This window comes from Budorcas taxicolor, chromosome 11 (genome assembly GCF_023091745.1).
Source record: "Budorcas taxicolor isolate Tak-1 chromosome 11, Takin1.1, whole genome shotgun sequence".
Classification (NCBI taxonomy): domain Eukaryota; kingdom Metazoa; phylum Chordata; class Mammalia; order Artiodactyla; family Bovidae; genus Budorcas; species Budorcas taxicolor.
The window spans coordinates 60,733,157-60,759,079 of record NC_068920.1 but is presented as its reverse complement, the minus strand read 5'-3'; the positions used below and the strand labels follow the sequence as shown (position 1 = coordinate 60,759,079).

The window sequence follows — 25,923 nt, the reverse complement described above, 5'->3', positions numbered from 1 at the left end:
GAGGACACAGGCTCCCAGGCCTCCTTTTGCTGGTGTCCTGGACCTTTCATCAAAGAGGACTGAACTCCAGCTTCCCTTGTGGTCCAGTGGTTGCAACACAAGGGACACCGGTTTTTCGATCTCTGGTGCAGGAAGATGCCACAGAGCAGCTAAGGCTATGCGCCACAACTATTGGGGCTGTGCTTAGAGCCTGGGAGCCATAGCTACTGAAGCTGCAGGCCCTCGAGCCTGCGCGCCACAACTAGAGAAGCCGCCGCAGCGGGAAACCGACACAGGCAAGCAGAGAGCAGCCCTTGCTCCTGTAGCTAGAGAGAAGACCCACCCAGCGCGGCCAAAACCTAGCTAAACAAACAAATAAAAACTGTAAAAAGAGCAAACTAAACTTTTTTTTTTTAAGTTGATCTAAGTCCTTTTAAATCCATAAGACTTTGACAAAGTCTCCGTGGCTTCATGATTGCTGCCTCCAATAGGGACACCAATTTTCCTGGAAAAAAGCAAGTGCTGAAATAGACCTAAGTTTAGCTACAGAAAATACACACTAAGGAATATGTGCCAGTTGCCTGGATGTTGGAGGAGTGAAAAAAGGAAAAACAAGCTATGTGTTTACATGACTCCAGTCATTTCCGGTGATTACGAAAGATGGGAAGTGTCTGCCCTTAGAAATCTAGGAAATAAGACTGTAGTGAATCCACACACACAAAACCAAATCCAGTGTCAAAATATAAGAAATGAACATTGCAGCAAAAAAAAGAAAACCTAGTAAGATACAATGGGTCTGCGAATATCTGTTCACCTGGACTCTAGAGACATTTTCTTGCTTCTGAAAGTTAGTGACAAGGGAGTCATGGGCACTTCAAAGAACATGGCTGCCCATCCTACCGTGAAAAGGCTCCCAGGACAAGCTCTTCTTCTCCCAATTCACTGCTTTCTGTTTTTCTTTTTGAACCACAGTAGATAGAACAATCACTCCTTCACAGTTAAGATGGATGTCAGTGATAAGAACAAAGTCTGACGCTGGGTTTTGATCTCTGCACCCACAGTGGGAGTAATTCTGTGGAACTCCAGGCAAATTCTTTATCTCTTCGTGTCGTTGTTGTTTAGTCCCTAAGTTGTGTCCAACGCTTTGTGACCCCATGATATGCAGCCCACCAGGCTCCTCCATCCATGGGATTTCGCAGGCAAGCGTCCTGGAATGGGTTGCCATTCCCTTCTCCAGGGGATTTTCCTGACCCAAGGATTGAACCTGAGTCTCTTGCACTGCAAGCAGATTTTTTACTGCTGAGCCACCATGGAAGCCCTTGATCTCTTTGGGCCTAAGTAAAGAAAGATACTTAAGCCATAGCCAACAAAGTTATCCAGATAAAGAGACACTCAAAGATGAAGTCTAAATTCATCGGCAGGTAGTGCCCATCACTGCTCAAAGGGTCCAGGGCCACCAGAAATTCTTTTGATTTGCTTTCTCCTCAAGGTTCCTATTTCATAAAAGCCACACTTCACTTATCAGTAATAACGTATTTTGCCTGTTTGAGTTGGCCCAAAACATAACTAAACTATCAAGCAGAAGTCCTGGTTGATTACTTCTGCAGAAAGTTATCAAAAGAAATCAATGTTTCCATGAAAAATAGGATGTCATTTTAACCAAAAGTGTTAGTTGCTCAGTTGTGTCCTACTCTGAGATCCCATGGACTATAGCCTGCCAGGCTCCTCTGTCCATGGGATTTCCCAGGCAAGAATACTGGGTAGCCATTCCCTTCTCTAAGGGGATCTTCCTGACCCAGGGATCAAACCTGGGTCTCCTGCATTGCAGGCAGACTCTTTGCTGTCTGAGCCACCAGGGAAAAGTTAACCAAAAGTAATGTCACTCAAAATGGGTTAACTATGTATTTCATATTTGGAAACAGTGTTTATAACTTACAAAAATTGTCCTTCAACTGTACACTATCTTCCGGAATCCTTTTGAAATCCAGGGACCTTGAACTTGGAATTACTGTATCTGGTGGTCTCAAAGATTCTAACATTCCATGATATTTAGCTTCAAATATTCTGGATGCCAAGAGAGAGGATGGATATTAAGAATTCTCATCCACTACCAGTAAGAATAAAATTTGGGACAATATTTGTCAAGGCCAATTTTGCAATACATTTTAAAGTCCTTAAATGGGTATAGAAGAAGTTCTAGTGCTAATAATGGTGGATGGAGTGGTTCCTTTCCACCAGACCAAACCTCCTGAAGATAACAAGTAACAACTCAAAACAAAATATTTTAGAAAGGAAAGCTGTGAAAGCACTGGAGAGCAACCAGAAGCAGGCAGAAACCAAAGGGGACTTTGACCTTTCAAAAAAGGAACCACACAGGATGAGACCTATGTTTAGACAGTTTTCTGATGAGGGCACTCCTCAGCCTGCCAGACAGAAAGCTGCAATCTTAACTGTTTGAAGTGTCAGAGGACAGAGTTCAGGGCTGTCAGAGTGGCTGAAAATCAAAGAGCTAGATCCTGAAAGAAGCTAAAAATTTTAAAAACTGAATAGAGATTGCAAATGCTGAGAGAGACAAGAATGTGGAGCTTGAATCTTGCCAACTTTTCCAGGAGAGACTTCATGAACACCTTTAACATTTTATTGATATCAGAGAAGAAGGAGGGGAGACAATCAAAGATTATGTCCCAAGATGGAAGATATTTCCCTCATATTAAGCAAACTATCCAAAACAGACCCATTTTAAAGAGTAAAAATCAACCAACACAATACTGTAAAGCAATTATCCTTCAATTAAAAACAATCAGAATCAAGCTTCCATAACTTCAAGTTGATATGCCATAATTACCTGCCTGCTATCGTTAAAGACAGACGAAAGATACAGAATCTCTAAACCCACTGTTCACAAAAAAATATAATAAAAAATTTCTAGATATGCAGAGAAACAGAAAAATGTGGCACATACCCAAGAAAAAAAATGAAGCAATAGAAACAGAACTCAAAGGTAACCTAGATGCTGGAATCAGCAGATAAGAAATTTATAGTAGCAATTCTAAATATATTTGAGGAATTAAAGGAAAACACTGCCGTGATGGGCTTCCCAGGTGGCTCAGTGGTTAAAAAAAAAAAAAAAAACCTGTCAATGCAGGAGACTCAGGTTCGATCCCTGGGTTGGGAAGATCCCCTGAAGAAGGAAATGACAACCCACTTCAGTATTCTTGCCTGGGAAATCCCATAGATAGGGGAGCCTGGCGGGCTACAGTCAGTGCAGTCACAAAGAGTCAGACATAACTTAGTGGCTAAACAACAACATTGCCATAAAACAGGGAGAGAATCTCAGCAGAGCAATGGAAACAATTCTTTAAAAAGAATCAAATGGAAGTTCCAGAACTGACAAGACTCAGAACCGAAAAATTCAGTGGATACCCCAAAAAGAAAAATGGGTAAGTAAACTAGAAGACAGGCCAATACAAACAAGCCAATCTTTTTTTAAGCTGCCTTCAAAAAGATTATGCCATTCAGTGCATAAATAAAGGCATAGGGCCTGAGCAATGTGATCTATGATAAATCTAAAGCAAAAAGAGCTCTTTTAGAAAGAAATTGAGAACTCCCCTGGCAGTCCCGTGTTTAAGCCACTGAACTCCTAAGATAGGGGTCATTGGTTCAATCCCTGGTTGGGGAACTAATATCCCACATGCTGTATGGCGTGGCTATGAAATAGAAGCGTGTGGTTAAAAAGCATTCTCTCTTGGTTTAATTGATATCTTTACTCAAATAAGCCAGTCTTAAAAACACAAAACAAAACAAATTTTTTAAAATGAAAGAGCTTCAGTGACATTTGGTACAATATCAAGCATTCTAATATAAGTGTAATCGGAATCTCAGAGAGGAAGAGAGGGAAAATGAGCAGGAAAAGCATTTGAAAAATATGGCTGAAAATGTCCTAAACCTGATGGAAAATACTAACTTCTAAACTCAAGAATCTTAATAAACTCCAGAGAAGATAAACATACACACTCACCACAGAAAGGTATGTCATAGTCAAACTGCTGAAAAATAAGAAGTCTTAACCAGCCAGAGAAGAAAATGACACAGATACAAAGGACCAATGACAGGAGTCACATCTGAGTTTTTATCAGAAGCGAAGAAGCAAGAGATCATGTGATGATAAGATAATGAAATGATTAGCGCTAAAGTTCTACATCCAGTAAGATACATTCTTCAAAAAATTCAGGAAACAGACATTTTTAGCTAGCTGAAGCTGAGCGACTTCTTCATCAGGAAATGTGAAAGGAAGTTATTCAGATTGATGAGAAATGACACCAGGAGGAAACCTGGGTCTTCAACATGGGGAAAAGTTACCAAAAATGGTAAATATGTGAGCAAAATAAAAGACTACTTTTCTGTCCTTCTGCAGTTTATTTTAGAGACAGCCAGTAATTGTTTTTGCCATGATATCATACCGCATGAATCTCTGACCAATTGGAATTAGACCTTATCAACAAGTATCTAGAAAAATCTTCAAACAAAAATTAAGCAACACATATTTAGGCTTACCATTTATAACTTAAAAGTAAAATCCTGAAGCTATGAAACCCATGGAAGATCTTTGCAGTCTTGGGGCAGACAAAGATTTCTGAATGTGACAGGGCACACAGGTCCACTCTGGCACCCGGACTGTGTCTTGGAAAAGTGGAAAAGAAACCTTGAGCAATATCAAAACCTTAGATCTCACTGTCTAAGTTTTACAGTTAGTTTTACCAACTGAGGACTCTTCAGGTAGTAAAATGAAATATTTGGTTGCTACCAGTAGGAAAAGGGCTTGGAGTTCAAGATGAACTTAGATATTTTAGAAAATGAAAGTCAATTTTTTTTTTGCCCTTCTGACATGCAATTGAGTTATTTGTGCATTTCTAGAAGATTAAAATGTGAGGAGTGGCCCATGGAGAAGCAGCCTTAGGGGAGAAAGAAGAGAAAACAGTGTCTGGAGACCTCAAGGACTCCAAATCTAGATTCCAGGGGCCCTTTACACTATGGTGTAGTCCTGGTGATAAGATGTACCACACTAAGCTTCTTCAAGCTGTACTGGCTCAAAGCAAGCTGTTCTCCCTTTGAAATTCAAATAGAACCCCTGTGCAGTTTTACCTCCAGAGAAAGGATATTTTCTTATATATATGGCTTTCCTACTGGCTCAGACAGTAAAGAATCTGCCTGCAATTCAGAAGACCTGGGTTCAATCCCTGGGTTGGGAAGATCCCTTGGAGGAAGGCAAGGCAACCCACTCCAGTATTCTTGCCTGGAGAATCCCCATGGACAGAGGAGCCTAGGGGGGCCACAGTCCATGGGGTCGTAGAGAGTCAGACACAACTGAGCAACTAAGCACAGCACAAGCACACACACACACACACACACACACACACATATTTTATATTTAACTTTGAAAGTGAAAGTCGCTCAGTCGTGTTCAGCTCTTTCTGACTCCATGGACTATACAGTCCCTGGAATTCTCCAGGACAGAATATTGGAGTGGGTAGCCTTTCCCTTCTCCAGAGGATCTTCCCAACCCAGGAATTGAATCCGGGTCTCCTGCATTGCAGGTAGATTCTTTACCAACTGAGCTATCAGGGAAACCTCATATTTAAGTTTATATATATTTAATATATAAATTTATGTATGTGTGTCCATGCTAAGTTGCTTCAATATATATAGAATGTCAATGTCATTATATATAGCTTAAATTTATACAATAAATTATATGTATTATATATTTAATATATAATTATATTTATTATATATATTGTGTAAATTCTATATTATTTATAAATATGTATTTAATATAGGAATTATTTATAAATGTATGTTTAATATATAAACTATATATATATTTAACTTGGTGGCTCAGACGGTTAAGCGTCTGTCTACAATGTGGGAGACCTGGGTTCAATCCCTGGGTCGGGAAGATCCCCTGGAGAAGGAAATGGCAATCCACTCCAGTACTATTGCCTGGAAAATCCCATGGACAGAGGAGCCTGGTAGGCTACATGTAGTCCATGGGGTCACAAAGAGTCGGACACGACTGAGCAACTTCACTTCACTTCACATAGTTGATTTACAATGTATATCAATCTCTCCTGTACAGTCAAATGACACAGTTAAATACATAGATACTTTTTCATTTTCTTTTCCATTATGGTTTATCACAGGCTGTTGAATATACTGTAGGACATTGTTGTTTATCCATCCTATGTGTAACAGTTTATATCTGCTAATCCCATGATCCCAGTCCTTCCCCAAGAAAGGATATTTTCTACACTGACTCAGTACCAACTCTGAGAAACTTGTCTGAATTTTTTTGAATATTAAAATTAATTGTCATTAATAAATGAAACTCTTAACAGTCCCGTGGGATCCTAAAGGTTTTGAAGCATTCACCATCCACAGAGTCCAAAAGCCTGGAAAAGCTCTGGCTTCTGCTCCAGGAGGGGATGGTAGGGCCGTCCCCGTCCCTATTCTCACCACCCACCCTGAGCATAACCAGCGGGTGGCAGAGACATCCCGGTGGCCCCAGGGGACCAAGGCTCTTTCACCACGAGAGAATTCTAGAGACCGTTTGGAACCTGAGTGACCAGCCGTCCTGGCTGCCCTGCGACGGTCCCTGCTTCAGGTTTCAGAGGCCATATCCCTGGCGGTTTCTCAGTCACCCTGCTAGCAGGTCAAGAGCGGTCGGTAGGAGGCTGTGCCCTCTCCCCAGGGCAGCTGCTTCCTGTCCTAGAGCCTCTGTTCAAAAGGCTTCTAGGTATGGATGCTCCCCCATCCCTGCCTGCTTCGGCCTTTTCTCCTGGCTTTGAGTTCTGTTCGATGTCATCCACCCCATCCCATGCCTCCTTGGATCTCAGCTACAGTCACCCTGTCTGGGCCCTTCTGGGTACCTCCAGCCCAAGAACACAAGGCTAGGTTCCCAGAAGACCCATAATTTAAGAGTTACTAACAACTGTAAGTTACGTGTAAATTTCACAGGGAACCATTCTGATGACAAAGAACATTCACTTGTTGTTGTTGTTGTCTTCAGATCTATGCCATTCAAAACGCTTTAAAACTGTACAACACCAGCATTCACTGCCCGCTTCAGGGCCCTCTTACCTTCGAGTAAACGCCTGAGCCGGGAATTCGCGTTTCTGCTTTGTTTCTGGTCCATGGGAGCCCTAAAGTGGTAAAATAGAGAGACAAAACAAAAAGGACATGAGCAATGTTCGCTGATCTCCGGCTGAGTTTGCGGGCTCACTGCTGAAGCTGTACCTGTAACTTTAAATGGCACGGCAGTCCACTGGCAAGAAGGCTGGTTTGGACTGCAACAACCTTCATTTACTCATTCATTCAACAAATATGCATTGCATGTCAAAGTGCTTTAGAGATGAAACTAAACAAAAACACTGCCAGCATTTATTAAGGTCCTGGCCTGTTGTGACTAACCCTTGTGCTCACTTCTGTACCTTCTGTGTCCTTCACACAGCAGGGTATGTGGGAGTCCAGTGAGCAAATTCAAGGCTGAAGGAAAAGCAAAAGTCTTTCTTTGACCATCATGGGGGACCCTGCCTGGGTCTGAAAATTAAGCTGACAAAGATTTAACAGGAGAAAAGCATACACGTTTATTAAGCATGCACATTTTACATGATCTAGAAGCCATCAGAAGGAAATGAAGACCCAAAGCAAAAGTTAGACCTGAGTATTTTGTGCTGGGTTTGAGGAGGAGGCCCAGGTGTGGAGCATATGGCAGGTGAAGGAATAGACGTGAGTGTAATACACTGGGGGAAACTGAGCAAGGCCTGTTTGTTAGGGTTCTTCTCTTTATCTTCAGAGATAAGACTGATCTTCCAGGTAAAGGGAGGATGCCTCTCACAGAAGGATTTTACGATGTGTCTCAGGGAAGAAGTGCAAGTAGAGGTAGAAAAGGGCAGCTGCTATTTTCTCAAGTCCCTTCAGTTTAAAATACTCAATACACCCAGCTACCATACATTTTTGGGTAGTATATTCTGAACCTCATCACGGCTCTGGCAATAATGATGTCATCTAAGATAATCAAAGAGCCTATTGTTGGACAATAGGGCACTAGGAGCAAAAATGAGTCAAACCCATGCCATCCTTCATCACCACCCCTCCCCCAATGCACTCCCAGCACGCGCTTCACTGACCAGCAGCCAGAGCCTTGGTGCCGGGACCAGGTTTCCCAGATACATCAAGACATCTGCAAGATGGCACTAAAATGAATCTTCAAGTCCTCCATTTATTCAACACAGTTGACAATCCTTGTGGGCCTCCCTGGTGGCTCAGTGGTAAAGAATCCACTTGCCAATGCAGGAGACATGGGTTTGATCCCTGGATCAGGAAGATTCCCTGGAGAAGGAAATGGCAACCCACTCCTGTATTCTTGCCTGGGAAATCCCATGGACAGAGGAGCCTGGCGGGCTTCAGTCCATGGGGTGGCAAAGAATCAGACATGACTTAGCAACAAAGACAGTCCTTGTCTCACAGGTTTGGGGCACCAGTCACAGAATCTGCATCTGTGAACTCCATCACAAAGGGCCTGTATGCTAAGAGATTGGAGTTTCCATGAATCATGGGGAAAGCCAAATCACTGGGTTTGGGAATGGGCAGGGGAAAGAACAGGAATGGCAAAAATAGGCCTGAGGCAGAAGTAATGTGGTCCAGGAGGGCACTGCTGTGTTGAATAAGGTAAGCCCCAAAGTCTCAGACAACAGCATCCCAAAGACAGAGCTTGGTGGCATATCCCCCACCCCCACCCCCCAGCAAATCCCCAGGCTATACGGAGAGAGGAGGCATTCGGAGTCACTCCCTCCCCAAGATGCCACACAATGGAAAGAAGGGGCATGGCCCCAGAGGAAACTGGGTGGAGCAGACACAGGTAGCCCTGATACGCTGCAGCTCTCTTGACAAGGCTTCGTTGCCTCTGTAACCGGGCTTCTGCAAGTACCGCTCAGGGGTACAGGCAGCCTCTAGAACAGTCAAGGAAGAGGAATCTGTGCGTGTGTGTGTGCGCACACTCAGTTGTGTCTGACTCTGTGACCCTATGGACTGTAGCCCTTCAGGCTGCTCTGTCCATGGGATTTTCCAGGCATGAATACTGGAGCAAGTTGCCATTTCCTTCTCCAGGGGATCTTCCTGACCCAGAGATTGAACTCATGTCTCTTGCATCTCCTGCATTGACAGGCAGGTTCTTTACCAGCTGAGCCATCTGGGAAGCCCTGTATCTCTAGAGCCTCCAAAAAAGAATGAGGGTTTGCTTTGAGCCCAGTGAGATGGATTTGGGGTGCCTGGCCTCCAACACTGTCAGAGAATAGATCTGTGTTGTTTTAAGTCACCCAGGGTGTTTACACCAGCCAGAGGAAATGAAAACATCTTACACAACAAGCAGGAAGATAGAGAGGGATCCAGGGGCTCACTTGTCACATCCTAGGAATCCAGATCTTGCCTCCTACTGGGTAGCATCCTCCTGGAGTCCCAACTCAGGACAAGTCCCCAAGAGTCCCAGGGTGCCCTGGGGCTCAGCAGAGCCCTGGGAAAAGCAGTGGTCCTTCATCAGCTCCAAGAGGGCTGCTCACCAACCCTCAGCCTTCAGCATAAGGGGCATTTTACGACTGTTCTGTAGTCACTAATGCACCTGCCAGGGCACCAAATGGAAACAGTCCAAGAGCTCTCCGGGCTGATCTGGGTGTCTCCACGGTCTCCATGAGTCTGAACCGGCACATCCATTGTATGAACAAGTGCGTATTGGAAACATCCAGATCAGAGTAGGGGTCGCTGCAGACTCAGAAGGCAGAGGATGGGGAGGGCCCTCAGAGCAGCTGCTGTTACTCAAGGCATTTTGATCACCAAGCATCAGGCATGCTGGCTTTCATCAGTATCCTCTGAAAAATGCACACACACGCGCAGGTGGGAACAAAACGTTTTCTGCTGCTCATTTCATCCCAGCCTCAGCCCAAACGTATTTATATCTCAAAATTTCTCAGCACAATGAGGTGTGAAGCAGGGGGAGGGAGATGCTCTAGCCACACTGTGGGGGAGGGTAATTTGGTCCAAGCTCCTGTTTACGGGAATGGTTTTCTACTAACACAGAAAAAACAAAACTTCTGAAATAAAGGAGGACTGCAATTGTTTGTTTCCTTTTGCTTTTTTGGTTACAACAGTAAAAACTGTCCTTCAAAATAGTCCCCAAAGACATCAGAGCTGGACAATGATGAATGGGGAACAGATGTTTCTGGGCTGTCAGAATGGCAGCTTCCTCCTCGACACGTGGGCTCTGGGATGCAGGGAAAGGGTCACTGTCCGGCCTTGGAGGCCAGACAGACCAGGCCTGGCAGGCTCAGGTTCCAAGGGTGAGCGGGACGGCGGGCCAGCCTTCCCTTGTCAAATTGGGCAACTCGGGGCTTTTAACTGCCTTGGGGATGAGGGTGTACGCCTTGAATGAGGAACTAGGACTGGCCCTGACTTCCCAGCAGGCGTACAGCTCAGTTTACAAAGATCTGGTTCCCCAAGGCCTGGGAGGCAGGGGCCAGAGGAGGATCTGCTTTTCTCAGGACCTGGGAGCTAGCGCTGCAATTCTGTGCCACCCACTTTCCCACATCACTTCACTTGCCCACTTCCCTCTCCCCAGAAACCCCACACGGCCAGCGCCTGGGGAAGGTAGGTGGGAGTGGACCCGGGTGAATGGCCAGGCAGCCTGTTGCTCTCAGAGGCCCCCCAGCCCATCCAGCCTCTGGTCTCCGGTGGCAGCGGCCTCCCAACAGGTCACCCCACAGTTTTCCTCCAATGACGTCAGTACTTGCTCCGTGGGCTCCTGCTGTCAGTGTCCACGGAGTGTTCAAAGGCCCTGAGGGGCTGGAGGGTCCAAAAGAATGCAGTGGAGTGGCCGTAACCATGCCAACTCCCAGGGCATCTGGTACTGGACACATGGGAGCCCTGCGACATGCCCTAAGGCTCCCCCACACTCAGAGCTCCTCCCCTGCCCAGCAGGAAGCAGAAGCAGGGGTTGAGGTCACCCCACATCCTTCTTTCCCACCACACTCACAACATCACGTGCATTGCACGGCATGGCTGAACCCCGACTCCTATTAGGAACCTCCCGTGTGGCAGGTTTTAGATTCCAGGGGTTAGGTGGGAAGCAGCGTCTGGAGTCCAGCTCCTCGGGTTCAAACCCCAGGTCCAGACTCATCATTCTCCACGGGCCTGCGCATTTCATACCCTCTGGGTGCCTCAGTTTCCCCATCCTTAAATGGTGAGTTTAATACTTCCCAAGGGAGCTGCTTGTGACTATTAAATGTCAAGTGCAGATGGTGACTGCAGCCATGAAATTAAAAGACATTTACTCCTTGGAAGAAAAGTTATGACCAACCTAGACAGCATATTCAAAAGCAGAGACATTACTTTGCCAACTAAGGTCCGTCTAGTCAAGCCTATGGTTTTTCCTGTGGTCCTGTATGGATGTGAGAGTTGGACTGTGAAGAAGGCTGAGCGCCGAAGAATTGATGCTTCTGAACTGCGGTGTTGAAAAAGACTCTTGAGAGTCCCTTGGACTGCAAGGAGATCCAACCAGTCTATTCTAAAGGAGATCAGCCCTGGGGGTTCTTTGGAGAAATGATGCTAAAGCTGAAACTCCAGTACTTTGGCCACCTCATGCGAAGAGTTGACTCATTGGAAAAGACTCTGATGCTTGGAGGGATTGGGGGCAGGAGGAGAAGGGGACGACCGAGGATGAGATGGCTGGATGGCATCACTGACTCGATGGACATGGGTCTGAGTGAACTCCGGGAGATGGTGATGGACAGGGAGGCCTGGCGTGCTGCGATTCATGGGGTCGCAAAGAGTCGGACACGACTGAGCGACTAAACTGAACTGAACTGAAAGGCGCTGGCCTGATACGCTGGGGCACTACTTATAAGAGGCCCAGAGAGTGAGCACCTGGCCTCATGAAAGACCCAGGCGGTTGTGTGGCGTGCCTAGCCGGGGACCACCCTTATCAGCTTTCAGTGAGTGCTCAGGGCGCAGGCGCGGGTCCTGCGGGCCATGCTCTGCGCATGCGCACCGGCTGAGCCGGGAGCGCTGCTGGGAACAGCAAGGCACGGAGGATGCGGAGCAGAGGACAGGGGGACGAGGGGGCAGCTGGAGCCCAGTTCGCTCTTGCAAAGCACTTCCTGAACTGCACATTCAGTTACCACAAAATGAGTCAAGGTCCCTTTCAAGTGGCTTATTGAGCTTCCCTCTGATCTGGTACAGCCTCCCCAGGATGGACGGGCCACAGGCTTTCCTGGTGAGCTGTCAGGCCCCGGTTGAAAACCCCTCAACTGGGCACCAGTGCCAGGCTGTGCACAGGCACTGCTTCACTTCTTCCCTACATCAAACCCACAGTCTGGCCGGGTTCGCATTTTACAGATGAGGAAACTGAGGCTCAGAGAGTTTGGGTGAGCGGCCTGGGCTCACACAGCTGGTCAGGGTCAGGACTGGGATTTGATCTTGTGCCTGTCCGGCTCTTTCCTGCTAGCTCTTTCGCCTGGCTCAGTGCAGTGGGCCAAGGCCATGCTCACCTTACCTGCCTGGGTCAGATAGAGGTCCGGAAACTCTCACTGGTAAAATGGAGACACTGGGGAGGTGAGGCTGTGGAAATGGAAGGCTTAAACCCCTTTTCTCTCTTCCCAGGAGGAAACCGGGGACTGTACTTTCTAGGCAGGAAATACTGGGACCCCACTGATGGGTGGTATCTCCTGTGGACAGATTTCTCATAAGAAGGGAGTCAATTTGGCTATAAAATATCTGGGGGAATGCCCTATGGGTCAAGTAGTTAGGACCCTGAACCTCCACTGCAGGGGGCCTGGGTTTGATTCCTGGCCGAAGAACAAAGATCCCACAAGCTGCCTGGTGTGACAAAAAAAAGTCTCCCCTGAAACACTAAGATTCCATGGTTGAGGGAGACAGCCACAGAAGCTTTCTCTGAAAGCTGTCTTCAGGACCAGGCACCTGCCCGGGGGGAGGGGAAGCCTTAGCGGTGAAAGCCCTTCATCCTGGGGTGGGGAATGCTGAGGGAAGGAGGACGGGCCCCAAGGCCAGTGTAGGTCCCGCCCCAGGGAGCTGTCCTTTTGGGTATCTGGGAAAGAGGGAGGGCTTCTCAGTGGTACCCAGGGAAATAAGAGAGAAAAAAGGAAGCAGGTGCATTTGAAACACAAAGCCAGCCTGTGGAAAACCCACGCCAGCCAAGAGGGTCTGGATTGCGCTGGGGCTGGTTTGGTTGTTTGTTTTCGCTTTTGTCCTTGTTTTGATTGAGTTTAGGAGTTTTCTTAGTAATCACCACTAGGAAAGTCAGGTGGCCACCCAAATGAAAAAAAAAAGAGAGAGAGAGAGAAGCAAAACTGGGTGATAGCAGCAGACAACAAATCTAAGGACATTTTCATGGACCTCGCCCATCTTTTTGAGATGGAAGTGAGTCTGAGCCTAAAGTCACATTTTTTCTCCTGATTCCCTTTGTCTTTTTTAAAAATGCAGCTCTCACAGAAATACTTCACAGTACCCTAGTAACATGTACACACTATAAATGAGGCTCAGGAGCCCCTTGACCACTGCCCTGCAGACAGGACCTCCCAGCTGCCCACTGCACCCCGAGGGCTGGAGGGCTCTGTGGGCTGGGTGAGGCCTTGGAGTCCTCTCATAGTTACTGCTTCCTTTTGAGGAGTAGGCTCAATGCTGGTGACTAAAGCACATGCCTAAAGAAGCATGGTTTTGTGGGAATGCAAACTAGTACAGCCACTATGGAGAACAGTGTGGAGATTCCTTAAAAAACTGCAAAAAGAACTGCCTTATGACCCAGCAATCCCACTGCTGGGCATACACACCGAGGAAACCAGAATTGAAAGAGACATGTGTACCCCAATGTTCATCACAGCACTGTTTATAATAGCCAGGACATGGAAACAACCTAGATGTCTATCAGCAGACAAATGGATAAGAAAGCTGTGGTACATATACACAATGGAGTATCACTCAGCCATCAAAAAGAATACATTTGAATCAGTTCTAATGAGGTGGATGAAACTGGAGCCTATTATACAGAGTGAAGTAAGCCAGGAAAAAAACACCAATACAGTATACTACTGCTGCTGCTGCTAAGTCGCTTCAGTCGTGTCCGACCCTGTGCGACCCCAGAGACAGCAGCCCACCAGGCTCTCCCGTCCCTGGGATTCTCCAGGCAAGAACACTGGAGTGGGTTGCCGTTTCCTTCTTCAATGCGTGAAAGTGAAAAGTGAAAGTGAAGTCGCTCAGTCGTGTCCGACTCTTAGCGACCCCATGGACTGCAGCACACCAGGCTCCTCCGTCCATGGGATTTTCCAGGCAAGAGAACTGGAGTGGGGCGCCATTGCCTTCTCCACCAATACAGTATACTAACACATACATATGGAATTTAGAAAGATGGTAATGATAACCCTCTATGTGAGACAGCAAAAGAGACACAGATGTATAGAACGGACTTTTAGACTCTGTGGGAGAGGGAGGGGGTGGGATGATTTGGGAGAATGGCATTGAAACATGTATACTGTCATGTAAGAAACGAATCGCCAGTCTATGTTCAATACAGGATACAGGATGCTTGGAGCTGGTGCACGGGGATGATCCAGAGAGATGATATGGGGTGGAAGGTGGGAGGGAGGTTCAGGATTGGGAACTCACGTACACCCGTGGCTGATTCATGTCAATGTATGACAAAACCAATACAGTATTGTAAAGCAAAATAAAGTAAAAATAACAATTTTAAAAATATATTAAAAAAAAGAAGCATGGTTTTCTCTCTTTGCTTTGGAGATATTTGTATTTATAAAGCATGTTTTAAAAATATTGCCATTCATTAAGGACTCTTAAACTGACCACTATATTTCACATCTGGCGATTAACATGCATCAAGGATTGAAATGGGAGCAAACATCAAATGAATTAGTTAAACATGAAAAAAGCATGTTCTGTAAGTCAAATTGCAAAGTCCGCCACAATGCCTCACTCCTCAGAAGGACCTAGAAAGGTCTGAATTGCCCCTAAACTCTTCCTCCAAATAGTACCTAAGCCTTCTTTTTGAAGCTGTTTCACATACCCCACCCCCACCTCCCATGCTCCAAGCCTGGACTGGCCACCTTTCTCATCTATTTCAGAGATCCCTGGGTCAATAAGATCCTCTGGAGGAGGAAATGGCGACCCACTCTAGTATTCATGCTTGGAGCATCTCATGGACAGAGGAGCCTGGCAGGCTACAATCCATGGGGTCACAAAGAGTTGGACACGACTGAAGCAACCAAGCATGCATGCACACGCCAAAATCATCTCAGAGCTAAGAGTCTTGCCCCAGACTACGCTCCCTTGTTGGTTTCTCCAGAATAGCAGCAACTCCTGACCTCAACTCCTATCTTCTCACTGAGATTTCAGGAAGTGATAACCTCCTGGGCACGAATGTCCCATATGCAGACTCCCATCAGAGGCCCTGGGTTTCCTGACTAAAGCCAGCTGCTCCTGTATCAGGCTTCATGAAGCTCTGAGCCTGTGTTCTTATGGAGATTTTCCATCTAGTCTCTCAATGCAGGAGCACAGGAGACTTGTAAGGCTCTGGAACATTCTAGAAGATCATAAACACCAGACCTTCAAGCAGCTGGTTGTAGAAATGGAGGAAAGAGATGCACCAACTCTCACCCCTGTCCTCACATCCTCCAAGCTGAGCTCATCCACACTGGGTCATGAGGAGACAGCATCCAGAGTTCCTGGTTGGACTCCATTGTTGCTCTGACGATAGAGTAGATATATTGTGTGAGTGGTAGCCCCTGAGGTGGGTACACAGACTTCCCAGAGGATACTGTGTAGACATGCTGTACGCATGGAGGGCTGTCCACAAGGGTCAGGACAGAATGCCAGACTTTAGGAACTGCTTTCCCTTCCATGATTTTTAGCACATTGAAGACCTCAAGAAGTCTTGCAATAGTGGAAATAGTTCAATTCTGTAACTCAAGGTTTCCCAAACTTACTAACTCAGAGAACTCATTTCTGGCAAAACGCCTGTTGCTGTCTCCCAGCAGAACACATGCTGAGACCTGCTGGTCCAGCCATCTGGGGAGAGTAATGATGTTGGTCACAGTGCTTCTTAAACAGTTGATAATTTGTGCTGCTGTACTCCAAGGGCCCTGACACCCAGCCTTTTTTCTGATAGTTTAGACGGACCCAGTGTCTGAAACTCTAAGGTGTTTTAATGATGGCTTGAGTTTAAAAGAATGGGATCTCAAACTGTGGCCCCTGTGATCCCTGGTCCAGGAAGATGCCACAGAGCATCTAAGCTCATGCACCACAACTACCGAACCCAAGCTCTAGAGCCCACAAGCTGCAGCTGCTGAGTCCTCGAGCCTAGAGTCCATGCTCCACAACAAGAGAAGCCACTGCAATGTGAAGCCCACGTGCTGCAACTATAGAAAGCCTGCGGGCAGCAAAGAAGACCAAAATAAATTTTAAAAGATCACGTGTGTGTAGACCCTCTGCCACCTCACAGAAAACTCAGCATTTCTTGTTAAGTGTGTCCAGTGTGTATTAAGAGCTTACAACTATGGTTTCCACCCAGGAATCCTTCAGGGGAACTTATTATACGTGGGGTGTTGGCGTTATCTGGGCAAGACAAAAGCCCCATTCTTCCCTGGTCGGGTGTTAGGTGCTAATAATTCGGGTCACCTCCTGAGGATGATCCTTAGCCTGGTTCTCAAATGTGGGCATCAATCATGTCACAGGTGAACAGGGCTCATGAGCTACTCCATGTATAAACCAAAAGACCGCCTGGGAAGTAGCTCGTCCTAGAAGTGTACCTGAAGATGAGCAGTGGGCAAAGCACAAGGTGATCAACTTTGATGCTGGCATTCTTGACGGGACGTCTCCGATTCTGGAGGGCAAATGAGCAGAGCTGCTCTGTGTCACCCAGCGAGGTCTGCCTGGAGACACGTTGGTGTTTACCTGCCACATCCTTTCAGTTTTATTGCACTCGATGGCCTTGTATATTTAATGCGGAAATTTGCTGAAGTGGTTACCAAGCCACGGGGAATAGGAAGGCATGAGGGAGCCACTTTCTGACCCTGAGGCTGGCAAAGCTGCCTCCTTAACCAGACCTGTGCTGGGTTACGACGTTATTTGCATTTAGAGCATTAAGTCTTGAAGCTAAAATTGTAGCAGGAGCTAACTGGAGTACAGGCAGCCTGCTCTGCCATGGATTTAGGATGTTTACTCAATGATGGATGAGAACTTTCAGGGAAAGAAGGATTTTCCCCTCCGTCTTTCCACAATACAATGTCAGTCCACAGTGATCAAGGCCCTGATTTGGGGGTGAGTGTGCAGAGCCTTTTTAAAAGCCTTCAGATCCTGTATCTGACCTTCATAGTTTTGCTCTCAAATAGGTGGGAAAAAAAAGTAGAAATAGTGACAGATTTTATTTTCTTGGGCTCCAAAATCACTGTGGACAGTGACTGCAGCCACGAAAATAAAAGACGCCTGCTTCTTGGAAGGAAAGCTGTGACAAACCTAGACAGGATATTCAAAAGTAGAGACATCACTTTGCCAACAAAGGTCCATATAGCCAAAGCTATGGTTTTCCCAGTAGTCACGTATGGATCTGAGAGTTGGACCGTAAAAAAGGCTGAGCACCAAAGAACTGATGCTTTTGAATTGTGCTGGAGAAGACACTTGAGAGTCCCTTGGACTGCACGATCAAATCATTCAATCTGAGGAAATCAACTCTGAATATTCATTGCAAGGACTGATGCTGAAGCTCCAATACTTTGGCCACCTGATGTGAAGAGCCAACTCACTAGAAAAGACCTTGACGCTGGGAAAGGCTGAGAACAGGAGGAGAAGGGGACAACAGAGGATGAGATGGTTGGATGGCATCAGTGACTCAATGGACATGAGTTTGAGCACACTCTGGGAGATGGTGAAGGACAGGGAAGCCTGACCCTATCTTTGTGCTACAGACCCTGGGTTCGCAAAGAGTCGACACAACTGAGTGACTGAACAGCAACAAGAGCTAAGAAGCAATCGGATGAGATGTCAGCGGGGCTAGGGTTTACAGTGGGGCTGAAGGACCACATTGCTTTGCCCGAGTTTGGACAAAGCTGTATTAAGTGCCATTCACACATGTAGGAGATGTGGGTCAGGAAGATCTCCTCGAAAAGGAAATGTAAACCCACTACTGTATTCTTGCCTGGGAAATCTCGTGGACAGAGGAGCCTGGTGGGCTACAGTCCATGGGGTCACAAAAGAGTCAGACCTGACTGAGCGACTGAAACAACATCACGGGCCTGATGTTGAATCAGGAGCGTCTGGCCACTGTGCCACTGCACGAGGGACTCAGAGAATCCCCAGTCGAGGCCCCCACGCCCCTGCCAAGGGTTTGTCTTCAGGTTCTTGGAACTGATTCCTGATGACTCCAGAAAAGGGAGGCCTCCCATTTCCAAAGTTCCCACTCCTCCCTCCTGTGATAAGACATAGAAAGAAGAGCCACAGGTTTCTGCCAGTCTAGGCAGAACAAAACTTCTGATCCCACAGAGTAAGGGAAAGACATTGGCCCTCAGAGAGGAGCCTCTTTCCAGAAGGGAATTCCTTACAATGCGGCTCTCGCAGCATCCATCCTACACTGGGACCCAGGGGCAAGGACATGTAAAACCTACAGTGCTCAGAAGCATTCATCGCCCGTGCCCTGGTCCTGCTGTGTGTGCACATGTGAATGTTAAGTCGCTTCAGGTGTGTCTGACGCGTTGCAAACTCATGGACCATAGCCCACCAGGCTCCTCTGTCCGTGGGGTTCTCCAGGCAAGAATACTGGAGTGGGTTGCTACGCCCTCCTCCAGGGGACCCTCCCAAACAGGGATGCAACCTGGTCTCTTCCATCTCCTGCATTGGCAGGTGGGTTCTTTACCACGAGCGCCACCTGGGAAGCCCCCTGGTCCTGCTGGTCTTTAGTTATATGACTTTGCTTTGGGCCTGATGGTGGGTGAAAAGTTGGGGATAATAATACCAACCACGTAAGGTTGTTTCATAAATGAAGTTCACGTTTTTAAGCAGTTTGGTTAGAAAAACCCACTCTGAGTATCAGCTTTGCTGCTTCCTAACTGGGTCACTGGGGACAAAGTCATTTGCCCACTCTGAGTCTTCATGTCCCTATCTTAAAATGGGGAGAAATGGGCTATGAAAGAGTGGAGGGATGTGCTTTTCATAACAGGTATGTTTCATGGTTTTCAATAACTGTTAGATTCATGTCTCAATTTGATGGAAAGATGTATTTCTCCTTGAATTTAGGGAGGGATCAGAGGAGATTGTGTTTTATGCTGAAGTTAAAAACACTGGCCTAACTCCAGCTAAAAGTCTTTCTGTTTTTACAAGCACTGGAGGGGGATCCAAATGACACCCCAAAAAGTGACTCTTACAGGATTTGAAGCTTTTGCCTCATTTGAACCCTGTCATTTCACAACCTTTTCTTTGAGAGAGGCCTGACTTCCCAGTACCCATGTTTGTTTGTTTTGTCATCTAAACCAGTGTGGCACAACAGAAATAAAGTAGAACTGCTTTTTTTCCCCGAGTAAGCTCTAGAATTTTAATGTTTGAACTCAATATAAAAAGAGGTAGACTCAAAGTAACAGCCCCCCTGATCTGCCACATCCGGGAACCCCTTTTTCCTCGCAGAGGTTTAGGAGAGGAGAATCAGATGTGAGCAGCAGTTGTAATGATGAATTGTTGGGGAAGATTTATTACCAGGGGAAGGGATAGTTTTGAATCTACTTTTCTTGGTGCACGCAACAAGTATGTATGTAATTTTGCAAAGCACTTTTGAGATAGAAACACACATGTGCACACACACAGGAACTATATTTAGTAACACTACCCATGCAGTCTTGGCCTTAAAAACTCCTGTTTCATCATCTGGCTGGAGAGCCAGCAGCCTGAGCTTTACTAGGAGCCCAGGGACAAAAAGCCTTATAAATACTAGAACCAGCCAACCAGCTAGAGTGTGGACAGCAACACCATCGCAGCTAAATTACTGTTTCGAGGTGATACATCTTAAAGCAGCAAACAATTCTTTCCAATTTCAGTAGTATGAAATGAAAGCAATGCAAATCAACTAATTTACAAAACCAAAACCAATTCACAAACATAGACAACAAACTTACCGTTACCAAGGGGGAAAGGGGAGGGGAAAGGATAAGTTAAGAGTATGGGATGAATAGATACATTAATACAGTCCAGTACGTATAAATGACTGGGCTTCCCCAGTGGTTCAGTGGTAAAGAATCCGCCTCCCAATTGCAGGAGACAGGGGTTCGATCCCTGGGTCGGGAGAATTCCCTGGAGAAGGAAATGGCAACCCCCTACAGTGTTTTTGACTGGAAAATCCCGTGGACAGAGGAGCCCGGCAGACTGCAGTCCATGGGGTTGTAAAAAAGTCGGACATGACTTAGTGACTTAAACAACAAAAATGAATAAAACAGATAAACCACAAAGACTTACTATATAGCACATGGAATTCTATTCAATATCATGTAATAACCTATGATGGAAAAGAATCTGAAGCTGTCCATCTGAAACTAACACAGTATTAGAAATCAACTATAGCTTAATAAATTTAAAAAAAATTTTAAAGAAAATAAGCAAATAAATAAATAGTTTGAAATGAATCAAGGAAGGGGGAAGACAGTATTGACCACAGCAACTGAATTTCTGAAAAATATTTTATTTACAAATAAAGTCTTACATATGAATCTTCAGATTTACCAGTCCCAACAAACATTGTACTGACTGATACCTGTGTCAACTAGAAAGATCAGAAAGGGAAGGAGAAGGTTCCATTCTGTAGTATTTACAAGTATATGCCTTTGTTTGATTTGAGACATTGGTGATTCACAGAGCTATTGCAGTGTGTGAAACAGTCTGCTGGTAATGCCAGCTCAGATCTTCCAGAATTAAACCTATGATGAATTCCAGGAGACCAAAACCTCGTTATGATTTCTACAGAGCAGACTCATATCTGTGTGTGTTCATGACATTTACAGAAGTGAGGTGCCTGGGGAACAGGAAGGGGTGCTTTATAAGGACAGATAAGCTCTGATGTATGAGCTCATTCATCAGATAAAAATATAACACCTGGGCTTTAGCCCATTCTTTATTCTGAAAGAAAAGAAGTTGAGAATGAAGGGAACCCAGAGCCTTAAGTATTGATTTTTCACAGGCTGCCTCGCTTAACACATTTTGTGGTTGGTTTCAACCCCATCTTTTAAACTGATGGGAATGTAGATTGGCGCAGCCACTGTGGAAAACAGCATGCAGGTTTCTTAAAAAACGAATAAAACTAGAACTACCATATGACTCAGCGATTCGACTCCTCGGTATACATCAACAGAAACCCAAACACTAATTCAGAAAGGTACATGGACCCCAACATTCATAGCAGCACTATTTCAATAACCAAGATATGGAAACAATCTAAGTGCCCATCAACAGACGAATAGATAAAGAAAAATGGTCCTTGTGTACAGTGAAATACTACTCATTCTCTTTTTCTAAAAAAAGAATGAAATTCTTCCAATTGCAATAACATGCATGGACCTAGAGGGCATTATGTTTAGTGAAATAAGTCAGGCAGAGAAAGACACTGTGATATCACTTAGATGTGGAATCTAAAAATACAGATATGTCATCAAATATGCAAATGATACCACTCTAATGGCAGAAAGTGAAGAGGGACTAAAGAGCCTCTAGATGAGGGTAAAAGAAGAGTGAAAAAATTGGCTTAAAATTCAGTATTCAAAAAACTAAGATCATGACATCCAGTCCCTTCGTTTCATGGGAAACAGAAGGGGGAAAAGTGGAAGCAGTGACAGATTTTATTTTCCTGAAATCACTGTGGCCAGTGACTCTAGCCATGAAATTAAAAGACACTTGCTCCTTGAAAGAAAAGCTATGACAAACCTAGACAGCATATTAAAAAGCAGAGACAACACTTTCCCCACAAACGTCTGTATAGTCAAAGCCATGGCGTGCTGCAGTCCATGGGGTTGGAAAGAGTCAGACACAACTGAGCGACTGAAATAAAAACTGAACTGAACTGATGGTTTTTCCAGTAGTTGTGTACAAGCGTGAGAGTTGGACCATGAAAAAGGCTGAGTGCCGAAGAATTGATGCCTTTGAACTGTGGTGTTGGAGAAGACTTGAGAGTCCTCTGGATCAAACCAGAACATCCTAAAGGAAATCAACCCTGAATGCTCATTGGAAGGACTGATGCTGATGCTGAAGCTCCCATAATTTGGCCACGTGATGGGAAGAGCCAGCTTCTTGGAAAAGACCCTGATGCTGGAAAAATCTGAAGGCAAAAGGAGGGCAGCAGAGGATGAGGTGGTTAGAGAGTATCACTGACTCAGTGGACATGCATTGGAGCAAACTTTGGGAGACAGTGAAGGACAGGGAAGCCTGGTGTGCTACAGTCCACGGGGTCCCAAAGAGTCAGACATGACTTAGTGACTAAACAACGACAAGCTATAACGAATAAGAAACCAATTCACAGGTATAGAGAACAAACTAGTGGCTAGCAATGAGCAGAGGGCGGGAAAGGGGGCAGGATAGGGGTAGGGGGTTAAGTACAAACCACGATGCATAAACTAAATGAGCTACAGGGATATGTTGTGCCACACGGGGAATGTAGCCAGTATTTTACAATAGCTATACATGGAATATAATCTTTAAAAATTGTGAATCACTATGTTGTACACCTGAAATTTATATAATATTGTACATCAACTATGTGTCAATAAAAATAAACAAATATGTTTAAAGTTTTGGCAATTTGTTTCATCTTCTCTGCCTCCTTCTCCTCTGTTTCTTCCTTGTTTTCTAAGGGAGCAGAAAGAAACTTTCTTAGAGGTCCTCTTAGTAAAGTGAAGTCGCTCAGTCCTGTCCGACTCTTTGCGACCCTATGGACTATAGCCCACCAGGCTCCTCCCTCTATGGGATTCTCCAGGCAAGAGTACTGGAGTGGGATGCCATTTCCTTCTCCAGGGGATCTTCGCGACCCAGGGATCAAACCCAGGTCTCCCGCATTCCAGGCAGACGCTTTAACCTCTGAGCCACCGGGAAGCCCCAGAGGTCCTCTTAACCCTGTTCTATATCTTAGGGGACTCGAATATTCTCAGTGTCCTCAGTTTCTCTTCCAGTGGGAGCATGGTTTGAAAGATGGACTCCACCAGCCTTCAGCTGAAGAGACACGGTACAGCCTGATACAGAGAGGGCTCCTCTTTTCCTCTATTTCAAAGCAGCTTCCAGATCTGGTGTTTTGAACACATCTCCCCAGGGCTTGAAAGCCCAAAGGTCCTATCTTCACGTAACAGTTAAGGAAATTATAGGGTAGAGGTTAAATGACAGTTTCAAGTGAAAAGCTCATGTTACAACCCAGGTCTTCCTTGTTCTGGTTAGTTCCTTGTCCTGGTTCTCCTTTATCACAAAATGCTCTTGCACAATCCACCCTCTGGGACAGTGTTAGTAAACAAAGACGGCTGTCAGCCACCTGTCTGCAGAAATAAAGGCGATTACTCATGTATCTTAAGGCTCAGTCTAAGCTGCCAAGACTTGAGATACCCTCTTGACTTCCACTAACTTCTCAGATGCTCCAACCCTTTGGCCACCTTGATGCAAAGAGCTGACTCATTGGAAAAGGTCCTCATGCTGGGAAAGACTGAAGGCAGGAGGAGAAGGGAGTCGCAGAGGATGAGGTGGTTGGATGGCATCACTGACTCAATGGAAATGAATTTCAGCAAACTCTGTGAGACGGTGAAGGACAGGGAAGCCTGGTGTGCTATAGCCCATGGGTCACAAAGAGTCAGACAGGACTGAGAGCCTGAACAACCACAAGGTCTTAGAAGTTACAAGGGCTGGAAATGGACTCTGATGGTCACCAGGGCCTGAATCCACAGGGAAATGAAGGTCAGGGAGTTTCTAATTATAAACAACAAACCAGAGTTTGGACTGGCTGTTTTTGTCGTCTCAGAAAACCTTCCACAGAATAACTTGTCTCCCTTCATTGTGTGAGGTTTGCGCTTTTTTGAACTGCTCTGTTTAGACAGTTTGAAAGTGTTTTTTCATTAATTTTTGCTGGCCAAGCGTCTCCCGAAGCCGAGTTAAGAAGCAGAATAATGAGGCTTTCAATCATACACGAGACTGACAATCAGCTAATAAAAAAATTCCTTTTTTTTTCTTCCTATTTCCTCAAAAGGCAGTTCTCAGAAAAACAATTCATTTACTGTATGTACCCTGTTTACCAGCAAGGTTAAAAGTTCAGGAAAAAGAAAGACATCAAAATATTTACATTAAAGCCAATCAGAGTCCGCCTCCCGCGTCTGGCGCTGTAGGTTTCGGATCGGCCGCTTGTCATGCCCCTGCAGCAGGGAAAGCCGTGCTCTGGCTGGCTAGCCCCACACTGCTCCAGCTCACTCTGTCGACCACTGGGTTTGTTTTTTTTTTTCTTTTCCTGTGTTGCCGTCTTTGCTTCTCTCACTTTCTAGATCTTTTCTTCCTTTGGATATGATCTAATGGCTGGGGTCATTAAGACCCCATCCCAGTAATTTTGCTGATGGCCTATTTCTACCACTTCCTTTATAACTGTGACTTTAAAAAAATTCTCCACATTCATGTATTAAAATAATTAAGATGATGGTCCCGTTTATTGATTCTGTACTCTGTGCCTCATGTTGGGGCAAATGCTTTCATACGAGGGCTTCCCAGATGGCTCAGCAGGCCAAGAATCTGCTCACACTGGAGGACACACAGGAGATGCAGGTTCCTTCCATGCCTGAGTCTGGAAGTGCTTTCATACATTGCGGCAAATACCCTCGTGTGCCAGCCTGGGAAGCATTTCTCTCCATAGTCGATGATTTTGGAAATCGGAACTCAAAGAGATCAAACTTGCAGACCAAGACCAGGCAGACCAGACTTGGGACCCAACAGATCAAGGGCTGGAATTCATGGCTTCATTCCTCTGCTTTAGAGGAAGAGCCCCAGGACTGACCAGCTTTTCAGAAGTACTTTCCTGGGTTCTTCTTGCCTCGGGAAGGAACGGGTCAAGGAAAGTCAGGTGTCCCTCTGCTAACGCGAGCAATGATCTTCCAGAGGGTGTGGTGGGTAAGGGCTGGGCAGGGGAACATGCCAGCCGCGGGTCAGGCCAGCTATCCTAACCTGTGGTCAGCACCTCGCTGCTGTGCTGATCATGGTGGAAACCTGGCCTTAACGAGAGAAGGGCCCCACCAGGCTGAGCTGTGTGGCCTCTGCAAGTCTGTCCAGGAGGAGGCAGTCCTGGGGTGCCAGCCAGGGACACAGAGCTGGAGCGGGCAGCTCAGCTCTCCTCTGACACAGGCAGCAGGCACGAACCCTCGAGCCAGGAACACTCCTCCAGGCACCTGTGCAGGGCAGAGAGAAGGGGCTTCCAGAGTGAATCTGCTGTGGGCACATCCTTCTTATGGCCCTACTATGTGCCAGTCACCAGCCGGGCATGAACAGTGGGGCCGGGGATGGCCCCCAGGCTCCTGGATGAAGATGGCTCAGGGCCTGTGCTCACCAGGCCCAGAAGGTATCCCTGTGCCTCCAATCCTTGTCGCCTCTCAGAGTGGCTTCCTTGAAGTGCCCCAAGGGGAGAGGAGGGGCAGAGGTCTCCCCTTCTGTGGCATCCTGTGAGCCTGAAGCGGGGCTGCCAATAACCCCTGAGGGGTCAAGAAGCACACCCATTCCACACACACCATGGACATGCACACACACTCCACAGATATCCTCCCCAACACACACAACCCACACACACATGTATGCACACATCACAGACACTAGAAGGCACACACACATCACAGAGTCCGT

At 46.1% G+C, this 25,923-nt stretch overlaps 1 long non-coding RNA gene across 1 annotated transcript in view; it reads right to left on the bottom strand.

Annotated features, from left to right (window-relative positions):
- LOC128056867 (uncharacterized) overlaps positions 1-25,923 on the bottom strand; it is a 129,338-nt gene that overhangs the window by 32,216 nt on the left and 71,199 nt on the right. The window contains exon 2 of the long non-coding RNA XR_008200181.1: positions 7,117-7,178. This is a non-coding gene — a long non-coding RNA (uncharacterized LOC128056867). The remainder of the gene's footprint in view (positions 1-7,116; positions 7,179-25,923) is intronic.